General features: G+C 40.0%; 1 protein-coding gene across 1 annotated transcript in view; it reads left to right on the top strand.

Moving 5' to 3' along the window:
• LOC122817140 (interferon regulatory factor 4-like) overlaps nt 1-27146 on the top strand; it is a 444053-nt gene that overhangs the window by 341448 nt on the left and 75459 nt on the right. The window lies entirely within an intron of this gene.

Below are 27146 nucleotides of genomic sequence, written 5' to 3'. Positions count from 1 at the left end.
CTCAGGACTCTGTGCTGGAACCTGTCCTGTTTGGCATCTCCTTCTCCTTCTCAGAGGTAAAGACTAACATCAAGGGACTTTGGCTAACCCAGTTTGCACATGACTGTAAACTGGGAGCTATGATACATTCCCCCTTGACACAAACATCTTATAAGAGGGTTTAGGTTCATAGTTTCATAGATCAGTACTAGGCTAACTGCCCTTGTAGGACATTTTAAGCCTAGCCAATTAACCCATTTGAGAATCGAACCCTGTACCTTGTGCATGTAAGGTAAACACCTTAACCATTATGGCAATCTCCCACGATTTAACACAGACAAATGACTGGTGCCAAAGTCACGGACTAAAATTCCATGACAAGAAATACATTATAATACCTTTTGGGAAAACTGCCACCCAAGCTAATTACTCTATCGGTAAGATGCCCAGAAGAGTAGTCTAGGATTTGGGAAAATATGTAGACAGTGAGGACTTTAACCAACAAGTGGCCAAGGTAATAAGAAAATCATGTCATGTCGACCAACTTATACATAAAGGTATGGCATTCAGGTCTAAGGAAGTCATAATGTCACTTTATTTGGCCCTTATCAGAACAATCATTGAGTATAATGCCCCCTTCAGCATATACTTGAGCAGACATATGCAACAGTTGGAATAGCCTCAAAGATTCCTTAACAGGAGAATCCAGGGTATAAACCCATTATCATGTCTGGATCACCTTAAAGTCCTATCCACATAGTGTGTCACCTACTGGTTACTGAGATGTGATCTATGCCATCAGCTATACAAGCCGTCTGCAGATCCAGCTCTGATGGACCTTTTGAACATCCATAAAATGAACAGCATCAGAACCACTATATCCAAGGATTTAAATTTTGCTTGTGACATAAACAAGACATGTTTGTGAAACACATATGTGTCTCAGAGGATCATCATGCTCTGGAACATCTTCCCTACCCACATGAAGCAGAGCTCATCCCTAACTCTTTTTAAGTGTAACCTTGATTGACCAATGGATGGAAAATTGGAAATTCACCCAGATTCTGGCCCTATTGTGTGTGATAGACAGAGGCAGATAGTAATGCCCAAACTAACATACCTCCCCACATAACCTCTTGAAACTTCCTGAGTAACACACCCCCACCTAATAAATGGCCATAATACATAGGGGCAAAATTGGGTTGGATTGCATGGCTAGGCTTATAAAAGCAATGGTGATCACTAGCATAGTATATACCTATAAACATATGAACCTATATTATTTGATGTTATATATTTAGCTTGCATTAGTACAGGATTCAGGAAATGCAATAAAGGTTGAGATATATGCCATTAGACATAATGGTTAAGGTTTTTGCCTGCCATGCACATGGCGCAAAGTTCAATCCTGACCTCTGACCAGTCCCTGTTTGGAGTTCGCATGCTCTCCTTGTGTCTCTGTGGGTTTCATCCCATCTCTGAAAAAAACTACTGAGTATTTCCATCTTAAACTCACCCAAGAATGGAGCTTTGGGCAGCAGCATAGAGTCTAGATGGTGCCCTATAGGGGGAAGACTTGTGTAGACCAACCACTTTGGGCACCTACTATGGTGCATAGTTTCCTCAACATAGGAGACAATTGATCACAGACTGCGCACCATGGCAGGGCTAGCTACTTGATGCTGTAAATATGACTGCAGGTGAGCTGGTCGTGTTGACTAATGTTACCAAAATGGGCATGGGCATGTGCCTGTGAGAAGTCAGCTGAGGACCCAGCCTAATCCGACCTACACCAGGAACCCGTGCTAATGGTGGGGAGCAATCATGCCCCTATTGGCAAGTGTATGTAGCTACCATAAAGCCCAGTAGCTCTAGACCAGTCGGCTTCTGGCTTGCTGGTGTCCAGTTGCCCAGCTTAGGTTACCTGCGATATCTCCTTTCAGTGAAAGCTGGATGTAAAACCAATCAACCTGCCAAACATGAAGTAAGAATTGCTACACTCAATGTAGGTTCACTGAAAAGATGGAGCTTGGAAGTGGATGACTTGATGATTAGGAGGAGACTGGACATGCTCTGTATCCAGGAGATAAGATGGAAGGGTAGTGCGACCAAGCCACGTGGCTTCGGATCCAGACTCCATTACGTAGGATTAGGAGAATATAGAAATGATGTGGAATTGTGGTGAGGGAAAGGTTTCAGAAGACAGTGATGGATGTCATCAGAATTAGTGATAGACTTGTGGCAGTCAGATTCCAGTGTAACAATAAGGCAGTATTCATAATCTCAGCTTAATTATGGGACAGTATCCATAATCTCAGCCTATGCCCCATAGAAGGGTTGTGATTGTGAAGAAAACAGTGCATTCATACAGCAGTTGCAGAATCTACTAGATAAAGCAGGGCAACTTGAATTGGTGCTGATAATGGGTGACTTGAATGCGCATATCGGGAAAGGTAGAACGGGATATGAGGACTGCCTGCGTCCACATGGGTAGGGCAACAGGAATAAAGGGAAAGCCATTCTAGGGCACTGAGGTAGAATCAGCAATTGCAAAGTCATCCCCGGTGAAACAGTCTGTCCACAGCATAAACCACTAGTTGCCACAATCAGGTGAAAGAAGTGGTCAGAGAAGGCTCTAAGGTCAACATAGACCAGACTGAAGACCAGGAAAGAAAGCACAACAGTTCAAGTAATTATTCGGGGTTCTAGCACCTCAAGAAGAAGAGAAAATAGGGGAAGGTGAAGAAGAATGTCAGCACCTCAAAACAGCATGTGTGAGAACTACAGAACAGGTATGTGGCTGAGCCAGGTATGGAAATAAGGCACATAAGGAAAGCTGGTGATGGAATGCAGAAGTCCAAGAAGTCACAAAAAGAAAGAAGGAGTGCAGGAAAAAGTGGGAGATGGAAATGATGATCCTGGCTAGGAAGGAATACTCGTTGGCTAGCAAAGGGACTAAGAAGAGTTGCAATAGCAAAGAACAGGGCATCAGAGGCTCTCTACCAGCTTTTGGAAAGTGACAGTAGATGGCACAAAGAAACTATATCAGGCTGAAAGGCAAAGACAAAAAAAGAAAGAAAATAGTCAGACTCCCTTCATAACAGATGACAACAACAACCTACTCAGCATTTCACAGGACATCAAAGGCAGATGGAAGGAACACTTCCAGCAGCTTCTGAATAAAGAAAACCTCACAGAAGCAGTACTGCCCCAGACACAGCCTATGATGAGAGAAGTGGAGGAGCTGTACTGCCGCAGACACAGCCTATGATGAGAGAAGTGGAGGAGCTGTACTGCCCCAGACACAGCCTATGATGAGAGAAGTGGAGGATCTGTACTGCCCCAGACACAGCCTATGATGAGAGAAGTGGAGGAGCTGTCCTGCCCCAGACACAGCCTATGATGAGAGAAGTGGAGGAGCTGTACTGCCCCAGACACAGCCTGTGATGAGAGAAGTGGAGGAGCTGTACTGCCCCAGACGCAGCCTATGATGAGAGAAGTGGAGGAGCTGTACTGCCCCAGACACAGCCTATGATGAGAGAAGTGGAGGAGCTGTACTGCCCCAGACACAGCCTATGATGAGAGAAGTGGAGGAGCTGTACTGCCCCAGACACAGCCTACGATGAGAGAAGTGGAGGAGCTGTACTGCCCCAGACACAGCCTACGATGAGAGAAGTGGAGGAGCTGTACTGCCCCAGACACAGCCTACAATGAGAGAAGTGGAGGAGCTGTACTGCCCCAGACACAGCCTACGATGAGAGAAGTGGAGGAGCTGTACTGCCCCAGACACAGCCTACGATGAGAGAAGTGGAGGAGCTGTACTGCCCCAGACACAGCCTACGATGAGAGAAGTGGAGGAGCTGTACTGCCCCAGACACAGCCTACGATGAGAGAAGTGGAGGAGCTGTACTGCCCCAGACACAGCCTACGATGAGAGAAGTGGAGGAGCTGTACTGCCCCAGACACAGCCTATGATGAGAGAAGTGGAGGAGCTGTACTGCCCCAGACACAGCCTATGATGAGAGAAGTGGAGGAGCTGTACTGCCCCAGACACAGCCTATGATGAGAGAAGTGGAGGAGCTGTACTGCCCCAGACACAGCCTATGATGAGAGAAGTGGAGGAGCTGTACTGCCCCAGACACAGCCTATGATGAGAGAAGTGGAGGAGCTGTACTGCCCCAGACACAGCCTATGATGAGAGAAGTGGAGGAGCTGTACTGCCCCAGACACAGCCTATGATGAGAGAAGTGGAGGAGCTGTACTGGCCCAGTCACAGCCTATGATGAGAGAAGTGGAGGAGCTGTACTGCCCCAGACACAGCCTATGATGAGAGAAGTGAAGTAGCTCTACTGCCCCAGACACAGCCTATGATGAGAGAAGTGGAGGAGCTGTACTGCCTCAGACACAGCCTATGATGAGAGAAGTGGAGGAGCTGTACTGCCCTCTACAGAATGCATAAGAACAGAACTAATGAAAGTGAAGTCAGGGAAAGCAGCAGGCTCAGATGAGATTATAGCAAGTGTGTTACAAATGTTGGGTGAGATAGGGGAATAATGACTCCTGAGGGTATTCATAGCAGTATGGAGAGAGAGGTGTATCCAAGATGACTGGAGAATAAATTTACTAATGCCAGAGTTTGAGAACAAAGGGAATATTAACAGATGGGGGCAGTATGGAGGCATCAGACTCCTATCACACTGCTTGGAAGTTCTGTGGAGGTGATTGATAAATGAATACACAGAGCAGTAGAAAGTAAGGTGGAAGATAGGCAGTTTGAATGTAGATCAGGATGCAGCACAACTGACCCAATGTTTACAGTGAGACAGTTACTTGAGAAGAAGCTAGAATTGCATCCATATTGGCATACTTTGATTTGGAAAAATCATATGACAAGGTCCAAAGAAAGCTGATTTGGGCAAAGAAAATTAGTGCAAGCTATGTGCAAGGACCACTGACTCAAGTATAAACAATGTTCAGTATCACAGAAGGGTACCCAGTGGGAGTGGATGTGCTTTAGGATTCAACTGTGAGCCCACTGCTGTTCATAATGGTGATGGACTGCATTAGCAGACAGGTTGGAGGGGACAGATCAACAAAGTTGTTGTATGCAGATGATGGGGTATTACAGGCAGACTCGGCAAGAACTTCAGCAAAGGACAGGAGCATGGAATGCAAAACTGAAGGCACATGGGATGAAACATTTTTGTCACTCTATTTTTAAACATGTGGTTATGATTAGCATCCCACATTCCAACTGGAAGCAGGAACAGTTATGAGCTGTTTTGTATTTAAATTTTATGCGAATTAGATGATGACATTTTTTGCTAGATGCTCTTAATTTTCAAGGGCCTTTGTTAATATTTTCAGAGCAGGTTGAGTGGTATGATGGACTAACGCGCTTGTGTGTGTGTTTGTGTATATGTTTCTGTGCATATTTATGGGAGTGTGTGTGTGTGTGTGTGTGTGTGTGTGTGTGTGTGTGTGTGTGTGTGTGTGTGTGTGTGTGTGTGTATGTTTGTATATTTGTCTGAGTGCATATTTGCACATGACTGTTTATATGTTTGTGTACATATTTGTGTCTGTGTGTGTGTGGTTGTGTGTATGTTTGTATGCATATTTGTGTGCGTGTGAATCTATGTATATGTTTGTGCGTATATTTGTGTGTGTATGTTTGTGTGTGTGTATGCATATATGTGTATGTTTGTGTATACATTTCTGTGAGTGTTTGTGTGTGTATATGATTATATGCATGCGTATATGTTTGTGTGCATATTTTTGTGTCTGTGTGTGTGTGTGTGTGTGTGTGTGTGTGTGTGTATGTTTGTATATTTGTCTGAGTGCATATTTGCACATGACTGTTTATATGTTTGTGTACATATTTGTGTCTGTGTGTGTGTGGTTGTGTGTATGTTTGTATGCATATTTGTGTGCGTGTGAATCTATGTATATGTTTGTGCGTATATTTGTGTGTGCATGTTTGTGTGTGTGTATGCATATATGTGTATGTTTGTGTATACATTTCTGTGAGTGTTTGTGTGTGTATATGATTGTATGCATGCGTATATGTTTGTGTGCATATTTTTGTGTCAGTGTGTGCGCATGTATGTTTGTGTATGTTTGTATAGATGTCGGAGTGCATATTAGTGCATGTGTGTGTTTGTTTATATGTTTGTGTACATATTTGTGTGTGAGTGTGGTTGTGCAGATGTTTGTATGTGTGTGTGTGTGTGTGTGTGTGTGTGTGTGTGTGTGTGCACATATTTGTGTGTGTATATGTGTTTGACAGTGTGGGTGTATATGAGTATATTTGCGTGTATGTGTGTGAAGCAGAGTTGAATAACTCTCACCATGTTTCACAAAAACTGAAGGTAATGCTACTCAATGCTAGAAGTCTAAATCTCAAAATGCACTCACTCGAGGCACTCCTTAAAATGGAAAACATCGATATCTGTGCAGTGACTGAGACCTGGTTCAAGGCTCCAAAGAGCACCCCTTCATTACCAGGCTATAACTCATACCACACTTTTCGGCCATGTAACCTGGACCGAAACACCAAAGGCAGAGGTGTGTCCATATTCATTAAGGATATCCACCTCCAGGCTAGTTGCTCAGCATAGTGCATCCGAGGTTATCCAAGTGCAACTAACTCTGGGCAAAACTGCAATCCAAATTGTAGTTTGCTACAGATCCCCCACCATGCCCCAGGATTCCCACTCCTCTTTTCTTGATGCACTGGAAAATATTAGGATTCAACCAAACACCCTAATAATGGGCGACTTCAACTACCCCACCTTTAACTGGGAAAACTACTCGTGTACCAACTCCTTAGCTCAACACTTTCTGGAATTCATAAACTCCAATGCCCTAGATCAACTTATCCATACCCCCACCAGGGGCAACAATATCCTAGACCTAGTCATTACCAACATGAGTGACCGGTGTTCCACACCTGAAGTCAACTCCTCGTTGGTCCGATCTGACCCTAAGCTTATCACCCTTGATATCCACATCCCGCCCCCATCCCCCATTAAGGAAATCACAGTAAAAAAGTTCTCCAAAGCCAACTTCATGCTTCTTAAGACAGAAGTGGTGAACTTCATGACACCCATGCAGATGGACAATACAGTTACAACTGCTGAATCCTACACAAATGCACTCTATAAGCACTTACATGAGTGCATGGATTGTGCTATCCCAAATAGAACCAAGATGCTATCCTCCAAAAAAAAGGAAGCCAATCTGGTGGTCCACTGCCATAAACAAACTCTACAACAGAAGGAAGAAACTGTTGCAAAAGAGAGTAAAATCCCATGAGTGGAGGAGCTCCCTGGTCAGCCTCAATAAGAAGCTGAGATCCCTTATAAGATCCTCCAAAGCTAGCTACAAAAACAAAATCGCCACTAAATCTAAGGACAACCACAAAGCTTTCTATAGGTATGTCAAGAATCTAGATGGCAACACCCAGATCTGCTCTGAGTTACAGCACAAAGGCACGAAAATTACAGAACCAACTGATATTACCAACAACCTGGCAGATCGGTTCAGTGCTAACTTTACCCCCCTCTCACCCCCTAAAGGGCCCATATCTATACAGGAAAAATGCAGAGTCCCTGTAATCACAAAGCAGGTAAAAGCTGCACTCTCTAAAGCCAAAAACACAGCATCCATGGGACCGGACAACACCCCAGGCTGTGTTTTACATGAACTTCAGAATGAACTGGCTCCCAACTTAAACACCATGTTCAATAATAGCCTTGCATCAGGCTTTGTGCCCACTGAATGGTGCACAGCAACAGTTATCCCACTCCACAAAGGGGGAGCCACCACTGATCCTGGGAAGTATTGACCTATTAGCCTGACGAGCCTGGTCTGCAAGGCTAACACAGAAGGTCTCTGGCTGATGAAGTTTACAGATGACTGCAAACTAGGATCCATAGTCAAGTCCCCAAATGATATAGACATTCTACAGAAGGGCCTCACTGAGACAGATGCCTGGTGTCAGAGCCATGGCCTCAAGCTCAATGCCGAAAAGTGCAGTGTCATCCCCTTTGGTAAAAACTCTGTACCCATGAACTACCACATAGGCAGCAATCTACTTAACACCAAATGCGTGATAAGAGACCTTGGGACCCAGGTGGACAGTAGTCTCCCCTTTGATAGTCACATCGCAACAGTAGTCAGGAAGTCCTTCTACATGGCACACCTCATCATAAAAGGGTTCTCATCCAGGAAAAAAGAGGTCATTGTTCCCCTCTACTCATCACTCATTAGACCCATTATAGAGTACAACGCCCCTTTTGAAATGTACCTCACAAGACATCTGCAGCAGCTGGAAAGGCCACAGAAGTACCTCACAAAGAGGATTACTGGCCTCAAACAAATGCCCTACACTGATCACCTCAAAAAACTCCAGCTTTACTCCGTAGCATATCACCTGCTCCGAGGTGATCTCTGCCTAACATATAAAGCTATGTCAAACCCAGAGCTGTTGGACATGCTACACCTAAAGAAATCCCAATCCCTCCAGGCTACACACCCTAGGGACCTAAACCTTGTCACCACAATAAATCTGACATGCTGGAGGGATAGATTCCTGTCCCAGAGACTTCCTATACTCTGGAACAAGCTGCCCATCTATGTAAAGCAAAGTTCTTCATTAGCACTCTTCAAGAAAAATCTTGATGAGTGGATGGGAAATAGGAAATACACCCTGGGGATCACTTCTGTGTCTCTGCTGGACAGTGGAACAGAAAAAAAAATTACTTTCTTGGGTGGCGTAAGCTATGGTACCTTGCTGGCTAGGCTTACGTAGGCTCTTGGGCCGATAGCCTAGTACCTACCTATGAACCTATGAACCTATGTAGGGATAGTTGCTGAATTTGATTACAGAGCTGTTTGTAGGAAATGGGAGGAAGACAGTCACTAACAGGATGGATTGGCTGTGAGAGAACAGCAATCACTGCTAACCTGTCAATCACTGCTGGCCTTTATGAAAACTTGTGTTGCAAGTATGACCACAGTCTTAATCAGGAGGAGACTTCAGCCAACATCAGGATAGACAAATGCGTTGGTGGTGGGGCTCTGATCATTCTCTCAATGTATAGGAAGTAGTTAAGGATTATGGTCATTGCCAAGCTATGGAGGCGGAACACTGATTCTATTTGGCTCTTTTTTGGAGCACGGTGCCAATGATGGGTCATATACTCTGCCAGTAACATTTGTGTTTAAGAATGGCTAACTGCAAAAAAAAAAAAAAAAAAAAAAAGAGAGAAAATTGCAGTGTACATACTTAATGGTACTTTGGTATCCTTATTGTACAAATAACATTACACTGTGGAGGGTCAGGTGGGAATTACTTCTTCTTTCAGAACTGTCCAAAATGGATCTTAAGCCCAGCTCAAAGCTTGAGTAACGTTCTTGCAGTGGATATATAAGAGCTTTATGAATTGCAGCTAGTATTCAAACCATAACACTGAAGGAAAAAGAAGAAAGACTTCATAAAATTTGCAGTCTATGTTTTAGAAAATATGATGCTGATAATGGGATTCACAAGATATCTTGTCAAGTGCACTGAGCACAACTTGTTGCTTTACATGCTATGATACTATTCACGATTGTCCTGCTTCATAGTGACAGGCACTGCTCTGTGGCACATCTCCCTTCTCTGAAGCAGTGTGGCCTGTGACACATCTTTCCTCTCTGAAGCAGTGTGGCCTGTGGCATAGCTCTCCTCTCTGAAGCAGTGTGGCTTGTGGCACATCTCTCCTTTCTGAAACAGTGTGGCCTGTAACACATCTCTACTCTATGAAGCAGTGTGGTTTGTGGCACATCTCTCCTGTCTGAAGTAGTATGGCCTGTGGCACATCTTTCCTCTCTGAAGCAGTGTGGCCTGTGGCACAGCTCTCCTCTCTGAAGCAGTGTGGCCTGTGGCACAGCTCTCCTCTCTGAAGCAGTGTGGCTTGTGGCACATCCCTCCTCTCTGAAGCAGTGTGGCCTGTGGCACAGCTGTCCTCTCTGAAGCAATGTGGCCTGTGGCACAGCTCTCCTCTCTGAAGCAGTGTGGGTTTCAGACCCGCATGTAAAAGCAGAAGCCTGAGGGTAGAGGCTATGGCCACAAGACCCCTTTAGCAGACTGGAGTGCTGCTCGGGGACAAAATGCACATAGTATACAAGTTCATAATATACAACGCTCTCATCAGAGCACCAGAGAAAATTAAATTCTTACCCATTATTTGTCACCATTCACCTATACATTTCAGTGAGGCTTAGTATGAACAAAATGAAAAGAATCAGCCTCACCTGCTCATTGTATGTTTATGTATAATGGGGTATATGAGTGTCCATTTGTCCATGGGTGTTTATGGATGCAGTGACTGTGTGTGTGTGTGTGTGTGTGTGTGTGTGTGTGTGTGTGTGTTTATGAAGTAGGAAAAGGATGAAAGCTTTCTGATGCTAGTATGAGTGATATTAATGCAGACATCTTGGATTCAGAGATTGTAGGTGCTGAATGTGTCTGTTTGTCTGTATACATTTATCTGCCTTTGTGTCTTTATGTGTGTGTATATGCACATGTGCCTGAGTGTCTGTGCAGGGTGTACACATTTGTGTCTGTGTGTGGGGTCTCCGCTGTCATTCAGGATGGCTAGGTACATCGGAGCTATAATCTATTAATATGGCTATGTTTTACCTGGCATTTCCTTGTCTGATAGTGAATAAGACAGGTATGGCATGATAGGTGTGTGTGCGTGTGTGTGTGTGTGTGTGTGTGTGTGTGTGGGTGGGGGGGGTCTGTGCACAACATGCATGCATGTGTATGTATTGTGTGTATGAGGCCCGAGAAGAAGTCAAGCAGGGGGTGGAGGATAGTGCTAATCTGGTAGATCACCGGGGATACATTCCCCTGATACACCACAGCCTATGTGTAATTGGGGAATGGTACTGGACTTGACAAGTGGTCAGTGAGAAGGATTAATGCATGACTTGGAACAGGTGTACCACACGACAAGTAGGATCTCATTAACTGTAACAAAGACAATGTTTTGACAAAATGGCATCTATACACCGTGTGTGTGTGTGTGTGTGTGTGTGTGTGTGTGTGTGTGTGTGTGTGTACGTGCACATATCTGTGGTTGTAGGGCAGAGAATACCTATTTGTTGTTTACAAGGAAATGTGGTACTTCAAAGCACAGGATCCTAGGATGCTCACAGAGTGATGCCGGAGTGTTCCGGCTGAGGGCTCATAGTCATGCCCATTCCCACTTAATGACAGGATCCCAGGATGCTCACAGAGTGATGCCGAAGTGTTCCGGCTGAGGGCTCATAGTCATGCCCATTCCCACTTAATGAGATGTCGCTGTAGTGAAAATGTGCATGACTATGAAATGCAAAATGTTGCAGGAAAGCAACTTTAATTGTTTTGGAGCAGAGCAAGTCACCCACGGCCGGCCTTAGACATAAGCGAACTAGGCGACCACTTAGGGCACCATACAGGCTGGCCTCGTAAGGGCGCAATTTGTGTTTATTTATTTATTTTAATTAATTTATTTTTCTTAAGAAAAGTAAATTAATTAAAATAAATAAACCATATGTAGAGACAGGGATATAAACATTGCTACGTCCACACAGGCATAATTAAAATAAATAAACCATATACAGAGACCAGGATGTAAACATTGCTACATCTGCCCAGGCATCACTGTGAACATGGGAAAGGAGTTTAAGTTGTATTTATTAAGAATTCCTTAAGACTTAGTTGTCTCAGTACTTTTCTTTTTCTGTACGGAAGTTCTGTCTTCTGAGGTCATTTTCCTCTCCACGTGCGCGCACATTGCGTGTGCGTACGAAAGGATTTTTTTACTGCATTAAAAGTATAGTGTTTGATGTCTATTATTCTGCCTGTGGAGCATATGTTTACATGACGTCACACCAGAACATTTTGCAGTAAAACCTTTTTTGTACACGACCTATTGTTTTACGCATCATTAACTGTGTGGAGCAACAAGTGGGATCTCTGGTGTCGAGTTGAACGAGGTTGTCTACATGTCCACAAAAGTAAAGACTTGACACGATTTTGTGTTTTCTAGTTGCAGCTATTTGTATAGTCCATAACTAATTCCATACATTTTGTTTGTTGATGTTTTCAGAAATGAAAACTGAACGTAATTGCTAACATGCCATTTGAACCGTGCAGGAGAAAACTTAACCACTTGAACTAGGAACTGATACATAAATACAGTACGCCTAGAACAGGAGAAAATGCAAAATGCACAACTAAGCATTATCCAGGCCTAAAAACCAACTAAAAATATTAAAGAAGCATTTAGGGTTAAGTAAAAATCCGCTAGAATTCTAAAATTATCTGTCGGTTTGAGAGCGTGAAATAGCTGTGCTTCAGGCCAGCAGTGTACTGAGCATAACTGTATACAGTTCACTAGAAACAAATAGGTAAAACTTAAAGGGCAGTTAAACTAAAGACATACTGTAAAGTGGCTGAAAAAGTATAGAAAATAGAAATCCAGAGTTGTTTTTCTGTTCAAGTACATTGAAACAAATAGCCATCTTGCTACATCGTAACTCTCCTTTTCCATCCCTACTAACTGTTTAATATATTTAAAAACTCTGTGTGCTTTAAAAAGCTGTACCATAAGTTTCTTGCACCTAGCCTACATTTTTTATTTACATTAACATTGATCCGGGTCTGTCAACCCCCAGAAAAGAGAATCGGGGACAAAGGAAATTGGAGTCCGGGACAGCCTAAAATCCGCATCTTCAAATGTGCACATCAAGGTTGATAGAGCTAATTCTAGGCAGTCACTCTGCAGATTAATACACATCGAGCCAATAAGTACACACTGACCAGAAATGAGAATGGAATCCTGTACCTTGTGCTTGTGAAGTAAACACCTTGACCATTATGCCAATCCCCAATATCATGTACCTTGTGCTTGTGAAGTAAACACCTTGACCATTAGGCAACCCTCAATATCATGTACCTTGTGCTTGTGAAGTAAACACCTTAACCATTAGACAACCCCCAACATCGTGTACCTTGTGCTTGTGAAGTAAACACCTTGACCATTAGGCCAACCCCAATATCAAGGCATCAGCACACCACAAGGGTGAGATGACTTCCACACACAAGCATGTGACATTACAATTATTACTATGAAATTCTAATAATAAAACAAGATTATGTTAAGTAAAGGCAGGGGTGTCTAGCTGAAATAACCACAAGGACTGCAGCACTTGGTTACATAAATGATCTGTTGAAGATATTCAAGGCATTTGTACTGTGACATTATAACAAAATAATATGTTGAATGCCAAAACATAGTTTGTCTCTTCATTGTGTGCTTGTAAAGCATTTTATGCACTAACATTAGCGTTTTTGCAAATATACTGTCCTAGTGGAATGTGTCTCTTCTGAAAAGTTGTGTAAATATTGCCTCAGTAATATACTTCGATTGTTATTGTCAAACACATGCATGCCCTTGTCATCAAATGGCCTTGCCATCAAATGAATCTAATGCTCTTTTAAAAAATCATGTAATTACCCTTTTCTCATAGCATGTCACCCAAAAAGACAGCCACTTCCTGTGCATATTTTTGATGTGTCGTTGGCAAGTAACTAAATGGGAATGTTTCACTTTCATTTTAGCAAAAAAGTTGGTTAACTGATTGTGTACACATTTATAATGGGATTTCAATGCTCAACTAACCAAAGCTTATTTTAATTCGCTGAGGAGGACAATGACATGGCATATTTTCACAGGAATTAAAATTAGAGTTTCTTAACAGACTTCATATCCTTCAGAAATGCAAGTTAACACAAATCCTGTTGTTCTAGCAACTTTAAGTTAAAAAAGTGTAATATTTAAAATCTGTCCCTATTTTTATGGTCATTGCATCCACATCCTGTCCAGATTTCTTGCAGTAAGGTTGAGAGGTATGCATACCTCTCAACTATCCAGATTTTTGCCTCATATTTTTGGCCTATTCCTCAAAACATGTGTGGTTTTCTGGCATATCACTGAAGATTTAAATAACTAAATGTCATACAGTTGAGTTTCAGCCTTCATTTCCTTCAGAAAATGCATGGTGGGTTGTAATGACAGATGTTTGAGGGGCCTTTTATGGTTAAAATATTCTGAAATTGGTAGTTTTGTCATTATTGGTTCATACATTTTGTTTCATTGCTTACTGGAAAAATGTTCAAAACTACAAATTTAAAACATACTGTAACAAGTGTAAATGTTTCTATGTGCAACTAGCTGTTTTTTGTTTATCATATGGCACACTGTGTTGTAAAATCTGAAAGCAGTGTTAGTAGTATAATTGCCTTTGGTGCAGAAGGCTGTAGATTCTACTCCCATACCATATAGATGGCATGCTGATATTGCATTGCCCATATGATTGTTGATTATTTGGTGCATTATAAGGGGGATAGGGGTTCTACACTCCTGAGTATGTCCTTTGTATGAGATGCCTAGCGACTATGAACTTGTTGGTCATTTCCTATTGCAATATTACCAACTTATCAATTTTTAATGCAATATAGGCAATTAATTCTTCAAGGAAAGCAGGCACTGACTTGTTGATAAAACATTGATATGTGAAGTTGTTTTGCCGGTCACAACCTCTTCATTAGGTACGGATTTCTTTAATGTGGAATTCAGATTATTTTACATCTGCAGAGATTGTGAGTATGGAGTAATATTGGTGGAGTATAATGACAGAAGTGTTAAGTGTCCTTTTATGGTTGAAAATTTATGAAATGGGTAGTTATTGGTTCATACATTTTGTTTCATTGCTTATTAAAGGAATGTTTAAACCTACAAATTTAAAACACTTTCTAATAAGTGGTGCTGTATTATACAAGGAATATAATTCAATGCAATCAGGAAGGTAAATCAAAGAACAAGGAGTCTGTTTTGAAAACAGCCCAAAGGTAAACTTAATTCTTCACTGGCCAGATGCATTTTCTATGAATGTGGGTTTTCATTCCGTTTCAATGAATATGAATTTTTCCATTTCAATGAATGTGAGTTTCAAGGGCAGAGAAGTTTGTTGCTTATGCTAAGTCTGTTTTCATTGCGAGACTGTATTGTTTAGTAAATGGCTACCTGTGTTTGTGCTATTTTATTTCAATATCTGTAATGACTGTAGAAGCAAATAAGAGAACAGTATGCATGGTAACTGGTGAGAAATAACCAAATAATGGAACACTGGAATGGCTGAAGAATGGCCTGCTGCTGGGGGGAGGGGGTTGCTGCAGGAGAGGCTAGGACCCTATTTGACCGTGATCTGGTCTCGTATTTAAAGTAGAAAATACTATGCAGAAGTAGTTGTAGTTAAAGATACCTTGTAATGTAGTTATTCTTCCTATGCATTTAAATAATTTAAGGAAATGAATGGAGTGGCCTTCTTGGGGTGTGACCCTGTGTGTGTGGCAAATATAGGGTTGTTTCATGACTGTGGTGTGGGTGGGGCTTAAGGGCCGCCAGAGCACTACTTCACCTAGGGCGCCATTTTGGCTAAGGGTGGCCCTGAAGTCACCCTGCTGCTCTGAATTCCATGAGTCACAACTAAAGTTTTCTCTAAATGTGAGGCTCAGTCCAAATTCTTCTGCAGGACTTGTTTCAATATGCTGGCACTTACAAAGCATTGCAGAGGGGGAGATGAGTAGCATCTTTTAACTAAAATGGTCTCATTTTAAAAATGTAACTAATCTCAGAGTGATAATAATTGCTTTCAGTTGGATTAGATGTTAACTTCTAAAGTTCTATCATATCCAGTAACACTTTTCTGTAAAACCTTTCTGTATGAGTTTTCACTTTGTAGCATCTCAAAATTCTTTTTATAGTGTATTTTTGTGGAATGGCATTTTGCATAAAAAAACATTGTTTCTCAAATTATGTTGCAGCAAACCTCGCTCAACAGAAAACAAGAACACCAGTCTCCCCTTGCAAAAAATATTACATCATAGTACACACAGACTTGATAAAAACAAATCAGTGCTTTTATTCCTGTTCAGCGACCCTGGCTCAGCATTTCAGAAATCCTGCCTTAGATACTGAATAAACTTGTGAGAATATACAAGCTGTTTTTCTGTTTGGAAAGGGGAAATGAAACAAATGACCTTATTATGTACCTTCTTTACTTTGGGCTGTAGTGATCCAGTAGTCCTGTCATATTAACAAATTCCCCGCACACTGTCCTTTTATTTATTTTCATAATTGTGCAGCTGTTAGTTTTGTTGTAACCATTAATGGGGATTAGACGATGGGGAAAAAGTATAACACTGTTGAGGAAGTTCACATCATTCGTGGTGTTGACAATGTACAGGTAAAGCCCAATAAAGAATAAGTCTACAGCTAGAAGGCAGCATGTTAAGTTTCCATGAATCTTGGACAGAAAAAAAGAAAACTGGCACCATTTTTATACACCTTAAAAGTGATTTTGCTTTTAGCTAGAAAAAGCAATAAAAAAAATTAAATTAAAACAGTTAAGAAAAAGTCATAACAGTTACAAGGACTAGCCATTTTAATTAAACCTTGCTAAGCATGGTTTAAAACAAGCTGTGGTTAGAGAGGTGAACAAATAAAAAAATCAGTTCTGTGACTGTGTGTGTGTGTGTGTGTGTGTGTGTGTGTGTGTGTGTGTGTGTGTGTGTGTGTGTGTGTGTGTGTGTGTGTGTGTGTAAGACAGTGTAAGTGAGGAAGGGCGACATTTACCTGTCAACATTTTTCTCCAAGAATTTGGATCAGAAGATGGTTCCATCAACACAAGTTATCTAAACAATAAAACGTATAAAACCAAATGTCTGATTTTATTGGCTAACTGTAGTCCTCAGTGATTTATCAGAAAATAAAAGATGCAGATCAGGGATGTTTTGTAAAATCAGAGACAATTAGAGTGGGGTTGCCATCCTTTGCTCTGTTTTTTTTTTATTAATTTGATCTGAATTACAAATGAGGTGTATTCAGTCAGCAAAGTTTTTATAATTTAATCTGTGTACTTGCGTGTGTATATATGTTTCTGTGCATATGTATATGTCTGTGCTTCTGTGTTACTGTGTGAGACATGTGTTGACATTAAATACTAATATAACTTATATTTTGGATGCCAAATGCTTCTCTTAGCAACAATAACATATGTTATATCTACTTTGAAACATTAAGTGGAGGAACAATTTTACTTTAAAAATATAAAAGATGTATACACTAATAAAAAAGATATGAAACAAAGTAACAGATAGCCCTTTGTCCAAGTTAAATAATACCTTCCAGGGTGGGTGTTATTGGGGACTAGCGCCTGTAGCATCAAGCCTCAAAACACCCCTGTATGGGCATTATTTCCCAAATAGCCCCATCCTGTTTGACTTTGATGCTTATGTGTTGACTAAGATTGTCTGAAACAATATCCATGTACTTTGCTGTGTGTGTTGTTATATTTATTTTGTTGTATAGATAGGATTTCCTGATTCCAGCTGTGGCATAGATTGTTTTTCTTAGAAAAACATACTGATATAAAGTGGCTTTTAGTAGGTGCATCCCACTCAGTTCGCCTGTCTTTGCTCAGGCTAACTATGCTCCACTACCCTATTCCTAATTCCCACTCACTCAGTCTGCAACTACATTTATATCTTTATTAGACCATCCAATTCCTACATTGACACCTCCACTTCCTGTCTATGAAATCATTCAAATTCTTTAGCCACCCTTATCTTCTACATCACTTCCTCTACTTCAAAACTTAACTTCTAACATCACTTCCTATTATTCAGTTAATCCTAAAGCTTCACTCTCCTCAGTTTTCACTTACTATTCAGCCACTAAAAACAATTAATTTTCATTACCCACATTCAAACGTGTTGCTCATACATCTATCTCTCTCTCTCTGCCCCTCCTACTGTCACAACTCTCATAATATACGACACCAATCTCACCAGTGCTGAAATACCCAACCATACCTCTCAACCTGGAAATATCAAAAATCTGAACAAAGGCCCATAAAAAGTAGGTACAACTGGCAAATACCTGGACACTGATTAACATAACATTTGCATGCATAATTATATCCCCCACCCACCCAATGGAATTGTGGGATACCAACAAGCACAAATTGAAAAAACAGACGCAATGTTAAATAATACAAAATATAACCAGACTCAGAACAACATTGTTTTGAACTTGTAACAAATGTTGAATATGTATAAAACTAAAATGCAATTTTCTTTTATAAGCAAAGTCTATACTGTGTAGAAGTGCACAATAACTCCACAAACAGATATTACACAGTAATGGTGGTGCAATATTGTTAACAACCACACCACGAATGCACATACTATGGGTAAAATATGAAACAATTATTAGCAGCTTACTAACAATTTCAACAACAAAGCTTACAGGATGGTTAAAATCTGTTACCTTATACTTAGAAAAAGTCCTTTTGATGACTTCATATAATTCAGTGCTATTTCCCATTAAAATACTTAAAAATTCCATGTTGTAAATTGTTCTCCACTGAAAGGGGTCTGTCACAGATTCATTGTTAAGAATTGTTTTAAATATCAAAATGAGGAATTTTCTTTCTAATGAGGTACACTTGAGAGGTAAACACAGATTGCAGTGCACGTTTTATTACTGTTTGCTCACTGGGTAAGTAGTCTAGTGACCCCTTCCTGCCACCACAACTCAAGCTAAAAGCTTAAAGAGCAGTAAACACCTTACCATCTTTAAATCAACACTATTATATACAAAATGAACGCAAAGTAATGCTGAATGTATATAGGTTAATAGAGTACAATGTGAAAAAAATGCAAAATGCAAGCAAGCCAAGATGCAATGCATAAAATACATACAGTGCAATTATACAGTACATGAACTCCTATATACATATGAAATGTTTGGAGTTTTTCTCCCTGGGCCTTCTCTGAAAATGGGATTCTACCCAGTAGACTTTCCTGGTAATCAAATGACAATAAATAAATAAATACAGGGGGGGTCACTAAATAATGACATAACATTTGAGTTTCAGACATATCCTTTGGAAAATGCAAGCTAACACAAAACCTATTATTTTAACAACATTCTAAGTTTATAAGAGCAATATTTAAAATCTGTCCATATTTTTGTGTCTTTGCTCCCCCCAGCTATTTAAGGCTTTATCCAAATTTCTTTTGTTAGGAAAATGAGAGGTATTAGACATACTCCCATGACAGTTTATATTCCCAGTCCTCCTTTCTCCAATGTCTTCTTTCAATTTCCGTGTTTTTACCTTCCTAGATCTCACTAAAGAAGTTTTTTTTTCTAATCAAGTGTTTGCAATATATACCTCTGTGTAACTCATAATCTTTCTGGAAATAGTTCCCTTTTTCCACTATTTTCTATACACCTTTCATCATGATAAGGCTGTTTCCTAACCTTCTGTTTTAGCTGCATAGGGTGTTTCATTCAGTCTGACTTCCATCCTCTGCTTATCCCTTCCCTCTAGTTTTTCACGCTCATAGTTTGCGCGGTTTTCTTCCTTATCATCTGCGCTATTCTCCTTTAGTCTACTGTACCGCAGTCAAGAGCCACTGTCTCAGTTTTCATTCTAGTTACAGGAATAGTTAATAATCAAAGGCACGCAGTAAGCAAGTGGAGATTAGGGGACTCAAATACAAGACTATAGGATGAAGCTTGTTAGTAGCACATAGTTTGAAAAGTCTGGGCTGAAATGCATTATTATTAAAACAAGGCAAGCTAAAATATTCCAGAGTATGGCTGACCAAAATAGAGGGTTTGTCCAGGACTCTTTTGAGACACTACCTGGGTCATAAGGCTAGATAAAACAAATACAGTGCAGTGCAGTGCACAACTATGAATAAACAAGGAAAATGTAAGGAAAAAAAATCACAAGCAAGAATATAAACAATAATTTTAGACAACTGTAATCAACCTGTAACCTAGAATTACAGTCTTTTTATACAGGTTACACTTTTGCACTAATCAGTGCAAATACCTCATTTCAGCTTGTAACATCCATGGTGTCTCCTTAACAAAATCTTCTGACAGGCCTACCACTTACATGTGACATGCTTGTAACAGCCATGGTGTCACCTTAACAAAATCTTCTGACAGGCCTACCACTTACATGTGACATGCTTGTAACAGCCATGGTGTCACCTTAACAAAATCTTCTGACAGGCCTACCACTTACATGTGACATGCTTTCAAGCTGCTGTTTTGAGAATAGGGGACAAAGAAATGGCCAAAAATTAAAATCAATTTATAAAAGTATTTGTTTAAATTTATTACAAAGGTAATGGTATTTTGTATAATGTCTAAAAGTCTCACTGTTTCATCACAAACAAAACACATTTTTACGAGATACAGTGCACCATTCATTTAAGAAAACTGGGAGTACTGGAGGACTGACAGGAATCACTGTAAACAAAAATCGATATACAGCAATATGAAAATGGCACAATACATTTCATAAAATGGATACCAGAAAAAGTACAGAGATCGAGGTGAATCGCAGGTGCATGTGCAGAGTAAACTTGTATCCCTCTTTCATGACTTGCACCAATACCTCAGCAACAAGAGCGCAATTCTCAAACCGCACACTGATTACCAAACTATTAATAGGTCTGACCCAACAAGACAGTAGCAATAAATTTATGACTTGCAAACAAAACTCTTGTACTACTACCACCCCAACATAACAAACTTATTTCATTCGGGTATGTACAATAAGCACGAAATTAAGAAATGTCCATACATGAAAAATATTGCGTTGTTCATCTCTACTTAGACGGTAAATAGAAAAGCATACTTCACTGCAGCCATTACTTTGTTTCACTGCCTTGATTTAAGTCCCCTTAGAGACTGTGACCAAGAGAACCCGTTAATTTAATTTCCTGAAGTCGAGTAATAGTGGACACTTATGAACGAAAACGCTTCCTTACAAAATCAAATACATGCTAGGACACCATTCTCTAATGTCATTCCTGTAACCTTTTATGCTTGAAGCTGGAGGCATTTGGTACATTTATGCTAGAAAAAACCCACTCACTTCTGAATTTTGCCTGTTGTGGAATTTCACCTCCTCTGCTGCAAACTCATTTCTTCCACGTGCTCTCCAGTAATCCTGACATACGCACAAGTAATACACATGTATGAGTGGCCAAAGCATTCTCTAAATATCCTGTGTCATCACATAATTAGAAACCATACAAGCCAGCCAGGTAGGTATGGATCTTTCTTACTCTTACCTTGAGGAGAAAGTAAATGTTCTCATCTTGTGGACAGCGGACATGGGCACAGGTGTGCAGTGTTTCAGTCTGCAGTCTGCAGAAGCTTGCTAGCTGCTATTTTGCTACACCACTATCTTTTCTTTTTCTGTTAACAAACGTGCCATCCCATCATAGTATATTGGCATATTGTCTGTTAGTCCTCTCCTACTCTTGACATCACTGATGTCTCACACAGACACAATGTTGACTCAATGCCTTCTTCAGTTGGCTACTGCAAGTCGTGGGCTAGCTGTGTCAGTAAACCACTTTTTTTATTTTTTATTTTTTTTTATTTTAAAATCACCTAAGTCACTCTAACAGGCAGATAGGCACTGTCTCACAACACGGACGTCATCATGCATGCCTCTGTACGCTGATGACGTTGCTGGTGATGCATAATGACCTCAGTGTTACAAAATAAACAGTAAATAAAATAGCAAAAAAAAAAAATCAGGATTTGAAGGGGCCACTCGGGAATTTGTGATACTCTGTTATTTTACCCCCAAAACATAAAATACAGTGAAATTTGGTATGGTTGAGAGGTATATATCCAACTGTTTCCTATTCTATGCAGATAATTAGCCAGCCCTACTCTGACAAAATTGCATGTAACTTATTTACCGTCACCCTACTTCCTTTACAAAATAAATCTGTCTACTTCACCATCTACTCTTTGTGTTTTAAATATAAGCCCAATACCAACTTACTGCTATGTCCTTTACTTTATTTATATTTCCAAACTATTTCCTTGTGCATTGATGTTCTCCCAAATTCTAGGCCAGATCCATCATCTGTACCATCTATTCATGTCTCTACATTTTTATCCCCAAAAAAACTAAAAATCTCCTCCATCAACATCTGAAGTATAGTTAATAAAGTAACCAAACTCTACTACCGGATCTCATTACTGTCCAGATATTGCCATCCTTACTAAAACTTGGCTTATGCCACAAATTAAAGACTCTGAAATTCTTCCTCCAGGCTATAATGTCATACATGCTGATAGATTAAACAAAATAAGGTGGTGGTATAACCATTCTATTTTCCAACCACCTTGCACTCTGTCACTCATCTGTTGTCTCACCTACATTTCACTCTGCAGTACCATTGCCTTGTTTATCCCATTGGTGAAATATCACTCCTGGAAGATATCATTCACTGGATATCATATTCTATAACCTATGAAATGACAGTCCTTGGTGATATCAACATATACTGGCTGTACCTTTCATCTGACTTCCTCAAATAACAGCAACCTTTGTAGATTTACAGAACTCATTACCTCCCACACTCGCCTCAACAAATCCTCAAACTCTGGGTCCATTCTGGACTGGATCCTTGTTTCAAATCCTAAACAGTACAGCTCTCCTCCCAGAACCCTCTCAGACCCTCTCAGTGACCACTATTCCATCTATGTCCAGAGGTTAATGAACCACAATACCAAAGATCAGCTTCTTAAGAAATGCCATACCCTTACCACCTTTAAACATGATGTTTCCAACAGTATTCTTCAATCCCTTAACTGGTCTACTCATTATACCTTATCTCTAGATGATGCTGTACTAAAATTCAATTCATTATTTTTCAGTACCATAAATAGCTTTGTCCCATCTGAAGAAAATTACTTAAATCCACCCCAACTGTCTAGTTATCCCATACTATTCTAACAATAATATACACAGGATAAAGCTTAGTTAAGAACTGATTCTACAGCTCATTTACCAACTTATAAGCATATCCATAACCTCACTAAAACTCAAGTTACTGCTGATAAAAAATAGTATTACATGGATCCGCAAACAAACCATAAAAAATCCCAAGAAATGTTGGTTCTCTGTTAACGCAATCTTACACCCTGGAAACTGTACTGCCCCCAACCCTGCCAATATGGTTCTCCTGTAGAAACTGCTAATAAATTTAGCTCCCATTTCATAGCCTCTATTGCTACTCATACAGACTCACAACAGCCTTGATGAGGTTCCCAATTCTAACAAATCTATTTTCTCCTTGAAAACTGTCTCCACTGTACATGTAAAACAGTTACACAGAAAGCTCGAGCCCTGTTGCCCTTCACCGACTAACTACAGAATATCTAAAGCTTGACACCACTTCCATTGCTTATCCAGTGTCCATCTTGAACAATTGATCCATTCGGGAATCACATGTCCCATCTCTCTGGAAACAAATTTATATCATACCTCTTCACAAAGGATGTAACTCCTCTGAAATAACAAACTTTAGGCCTATCACTATCTGATTTACTTTCTCTAAAATATTAGAAAAAATGCATACGTCAGCAAATCTTAAAATACCTTCTACAAGACAATGTACTAACCTTTACACAACACAACTGTCGCTAATTACTACAGATAATGATAACCTGGTACTCTTTCTGTTTTTAGATCTTGGCAAAGCCTCTGAAATAAGTCTGACACTCTAAATTACTCTCAAAACTGTTTGCACTTGGTCTTTGTAATACAAGATTTGGCTGGTTCTCTAGCTGTTCTTGTAACTGGCAACAATTTGTACATTGGCTCACTACGTACTCCTTTTTTCTCCCATTTAATACTGGTGTTCCCCAAGGCTCTATCCTTGGACCTGTTTTCTTCTACAAATTTATTAACAGTTTACAGACAGCCAGCCAGCAGGCTTCCACCATCAGATATGCTGATGATTCCACCTTCATCTATTCATCAAACACTCTCCTTTCCACTGTCATCTGTTCATCAAACGCTCTCCTCTACTTGTAATTCATTATTCAAAATGCCTTCACCTCCATTGAACATGGGATTTGTGAAAACTAACTCTTTCTAAATCCCATAAACCCAAGCTGTTACTATTTCTCTCGAAATCTGTAACACCTCTCAAAAACAGCTTCAAAATAACTTCTCTCAGCCATATAGATATTGAGATTGCATCTCATACCAAGTTATTACGAGTCACAATAGGTGATCGACTGAAATTTGATCTTCATATATTAAAACTGTATTAAAAAAAAACATCAAAAACTTGGTTCTCCAGATTCACACTGGCAAGCACATATCTTCTTCCTCCTCTGCTGTATGCCTCACCAGTTATTACCAATATTCAGATCTCTCATCTCAAAACTAGAACTATGTTATAATGAAGTAGATAGATTTGCAACAAGTCTGTCATATTAAAATCCTCATTAATCTACTCTCAAATCATTAAACTGGCTTGAGTTGCCCAATATGTATATATATATATTTAGGTCTACCTGACATTGCCGACATTTGAAAATGCTGACAATCATATGGCCGATACTGTATGATCGACATTTGAAATACTGACAATGCGGAACTGGCATCTCAGTGCAATGCGGAATGGAAAGATTTCCATTTCTGCACTGTAGTGCGATTTCGAAGTTAGTATATTAAAGTTACGGGGGGTTGCAGGGGGGTGTAGTGTAAAGAAAGTTTTTTCTTTCTTTTTTATGGTCTACTTCCATTGTTGACATTTCAAATGTCTATCATATAGTCTCAGCCATATGGGAGTCGGCATTATGAAATTTCGGCAATGTGAAGTAGATCCATATACATTTTATATATATATATATATATATATATATATATATATATATATATATATATATATATATATAATCTATAATCCTTTCCATTGTTTATCCATCAGTAACATCCTTAAACAGTTAAAGACACAGGACATAGTTTATACTCTTGGATAATAGCCTGCTAACGTCGGATCAACACCCACAAGTCTCATTTTCAAGCATACCCCACAAGAATACCTTGTGAAGTCAGAATCTGTATTTGCCTTTCTCCAGATTAATCTGACCCATTCTTTTCCTCTTCCTGTTATACTCTTTCTCGGTCTTCTCTTTCATTCTCCTCCTCCTCTCTATCAGTGGTACACCCACTATTTCTCCTATTCCACTAGGCTGTTGCTCTTATTTCCTCTCTGATAACCTTCTGTATCTCCATCTTAAAATCTTTTTTTGCCTTATCATCCTCCTTCCTTTGATCTTTCTATGGATATTCCATTCATCCTGCTTTCAGATTTGTGATTCTTTACATCCTGCACCGTATTACTCTTCTTTCTCCATAATATTTAAATGTGTTTATGTTTATATGTATATCTATATATATATATATATATATGCACACACACAAACATATATATATATATATACATACACACACACACACACACACACACACACACACACACACACACACACATGGCTCTACCTGATAACACTGACATGCCAAAACACCAACGAAATAACCGACATGAAAACACCGGAAAAAAAAAGTTCAAAAACATGAAACTTCACATGCCCGACAAACCAAAATCCCAACAAACAACAAAACAAATACCTTTCCCAAAAAACACACACACAACACAAGCACACCAAAAACCTTACAAACCTACACTAAACCTTACATACACAACTATCTATGCACTAGCCTTAACCCAAACCCTAACCCTAAGGTCCGTCACTATTGCACACTTAGCTTACCCGCACCCTAACCCTAACTCACTTAATCCGCCCCTAACCCTCAAGTCCATCACTATCGCACACTTACCTTACCCACACCCGCCCCCTAATTCTCAAGTCCATCACTATCGCACAATTACCTTACCCACACCATGACCCTAACGTCCGTCCCTATCGCACATTTACCTTAACATGTCGGTGTTCTCATTGTCGGGATTCTCAACTGTCAGTCTACTCCATTGTCGATCATCTGGTGTCGGTGTTCTCGTTGTCGGCATTCTGCGATGTTGGCATTTTCAGTTAGACCCATATATATATATATATATATATATATTTATACACACACATACACACACGCACACACACACACGTTTATATATATATATATATATATATATATATATATATATATATCCGTGTTATGTTGTCTTTTTCATAAAGCATAATCTAAAATAGATCCATCAGACTGGGATCAAAAAATGCTTTTTAGTCCAGACATAGGTCACTTCCCAGCAGCCTGTGGGATATGAGTACAGGATAGGGCTTTGAGGTGGTCAGTGTAGTACATGTTGCTTACATCCTGTACTCTTTTTGTGAAGAATTCTATGGATGCTCCAGTAGTTTCATATACCTGAATACTGAAAATGGTGTTATCCTCAGTGATTGGTTTGATGAGGGTCGAGTGTGATGGAATATCCTTGGATCTATATGCGATACCCTTGTTTACAAGTTGCACAGTATATAATGATTTTCTTACCACAATAGATACATGATGGTCAAAGGCCAGGTTACTATATACATACATTCCCATGTCCCTGACCACTGGGTGTACTCATAGGGCTGTATTATCAGTGTGGTAGCTCCCATGGATAATTGGCTTTCAAAATAATAGTCACACAAATACACACACAGACACACAAATGCACATTTAGACATTCAAATACACGTGCACGCAGACATGCACACACATTCACAGAGACAGTCATTCAACATCACCCATGCACATAATTAATCAGACCCACAGACATGCTCAGCTGTTAACTTAAATCCATGTTCCTCAGACACACACACACACACACACACACACACACATACACACACATACACACACACGCACACACACACACACACACACACACACACACACACACACACACACACACACACACACACACACACACAATGTCATCATCTGACTCCATTCATATCCCTACAAACATGCATTCACACTACTACGCACAAACACATATTCTCCACCCCTATTTTCCCACTCAACTTAACTGAGCTTATCTGCAGCATAGTTTAATTCACTTTCAGTTGGTGACTCCCATCCTTTGTCATATTTAAAATTCTCAGCTCTGGTACTTCACAAAGTCAAGCAATTATCTGAACCATTTGGCAGTAAAT

The sequence above is a fragment of the Protopterus annectens genome, chromosome 12.part0 (assembly GCF_019279795.1).
Source record: "Protopterus annectens isolate FY-2018-M chromosome 12.part0, PAN1.0, whole genome shotgun sequence".
Classification (NCBI taxonomy): Eukaryota; Metazoa; Chordata; order Ceratodontiformes; family Protopteridae; genus Protopterus; species Protopterus annectens.
This window is presented reverse-complemented; position numbering and strand designations above follow the sequence as displayed.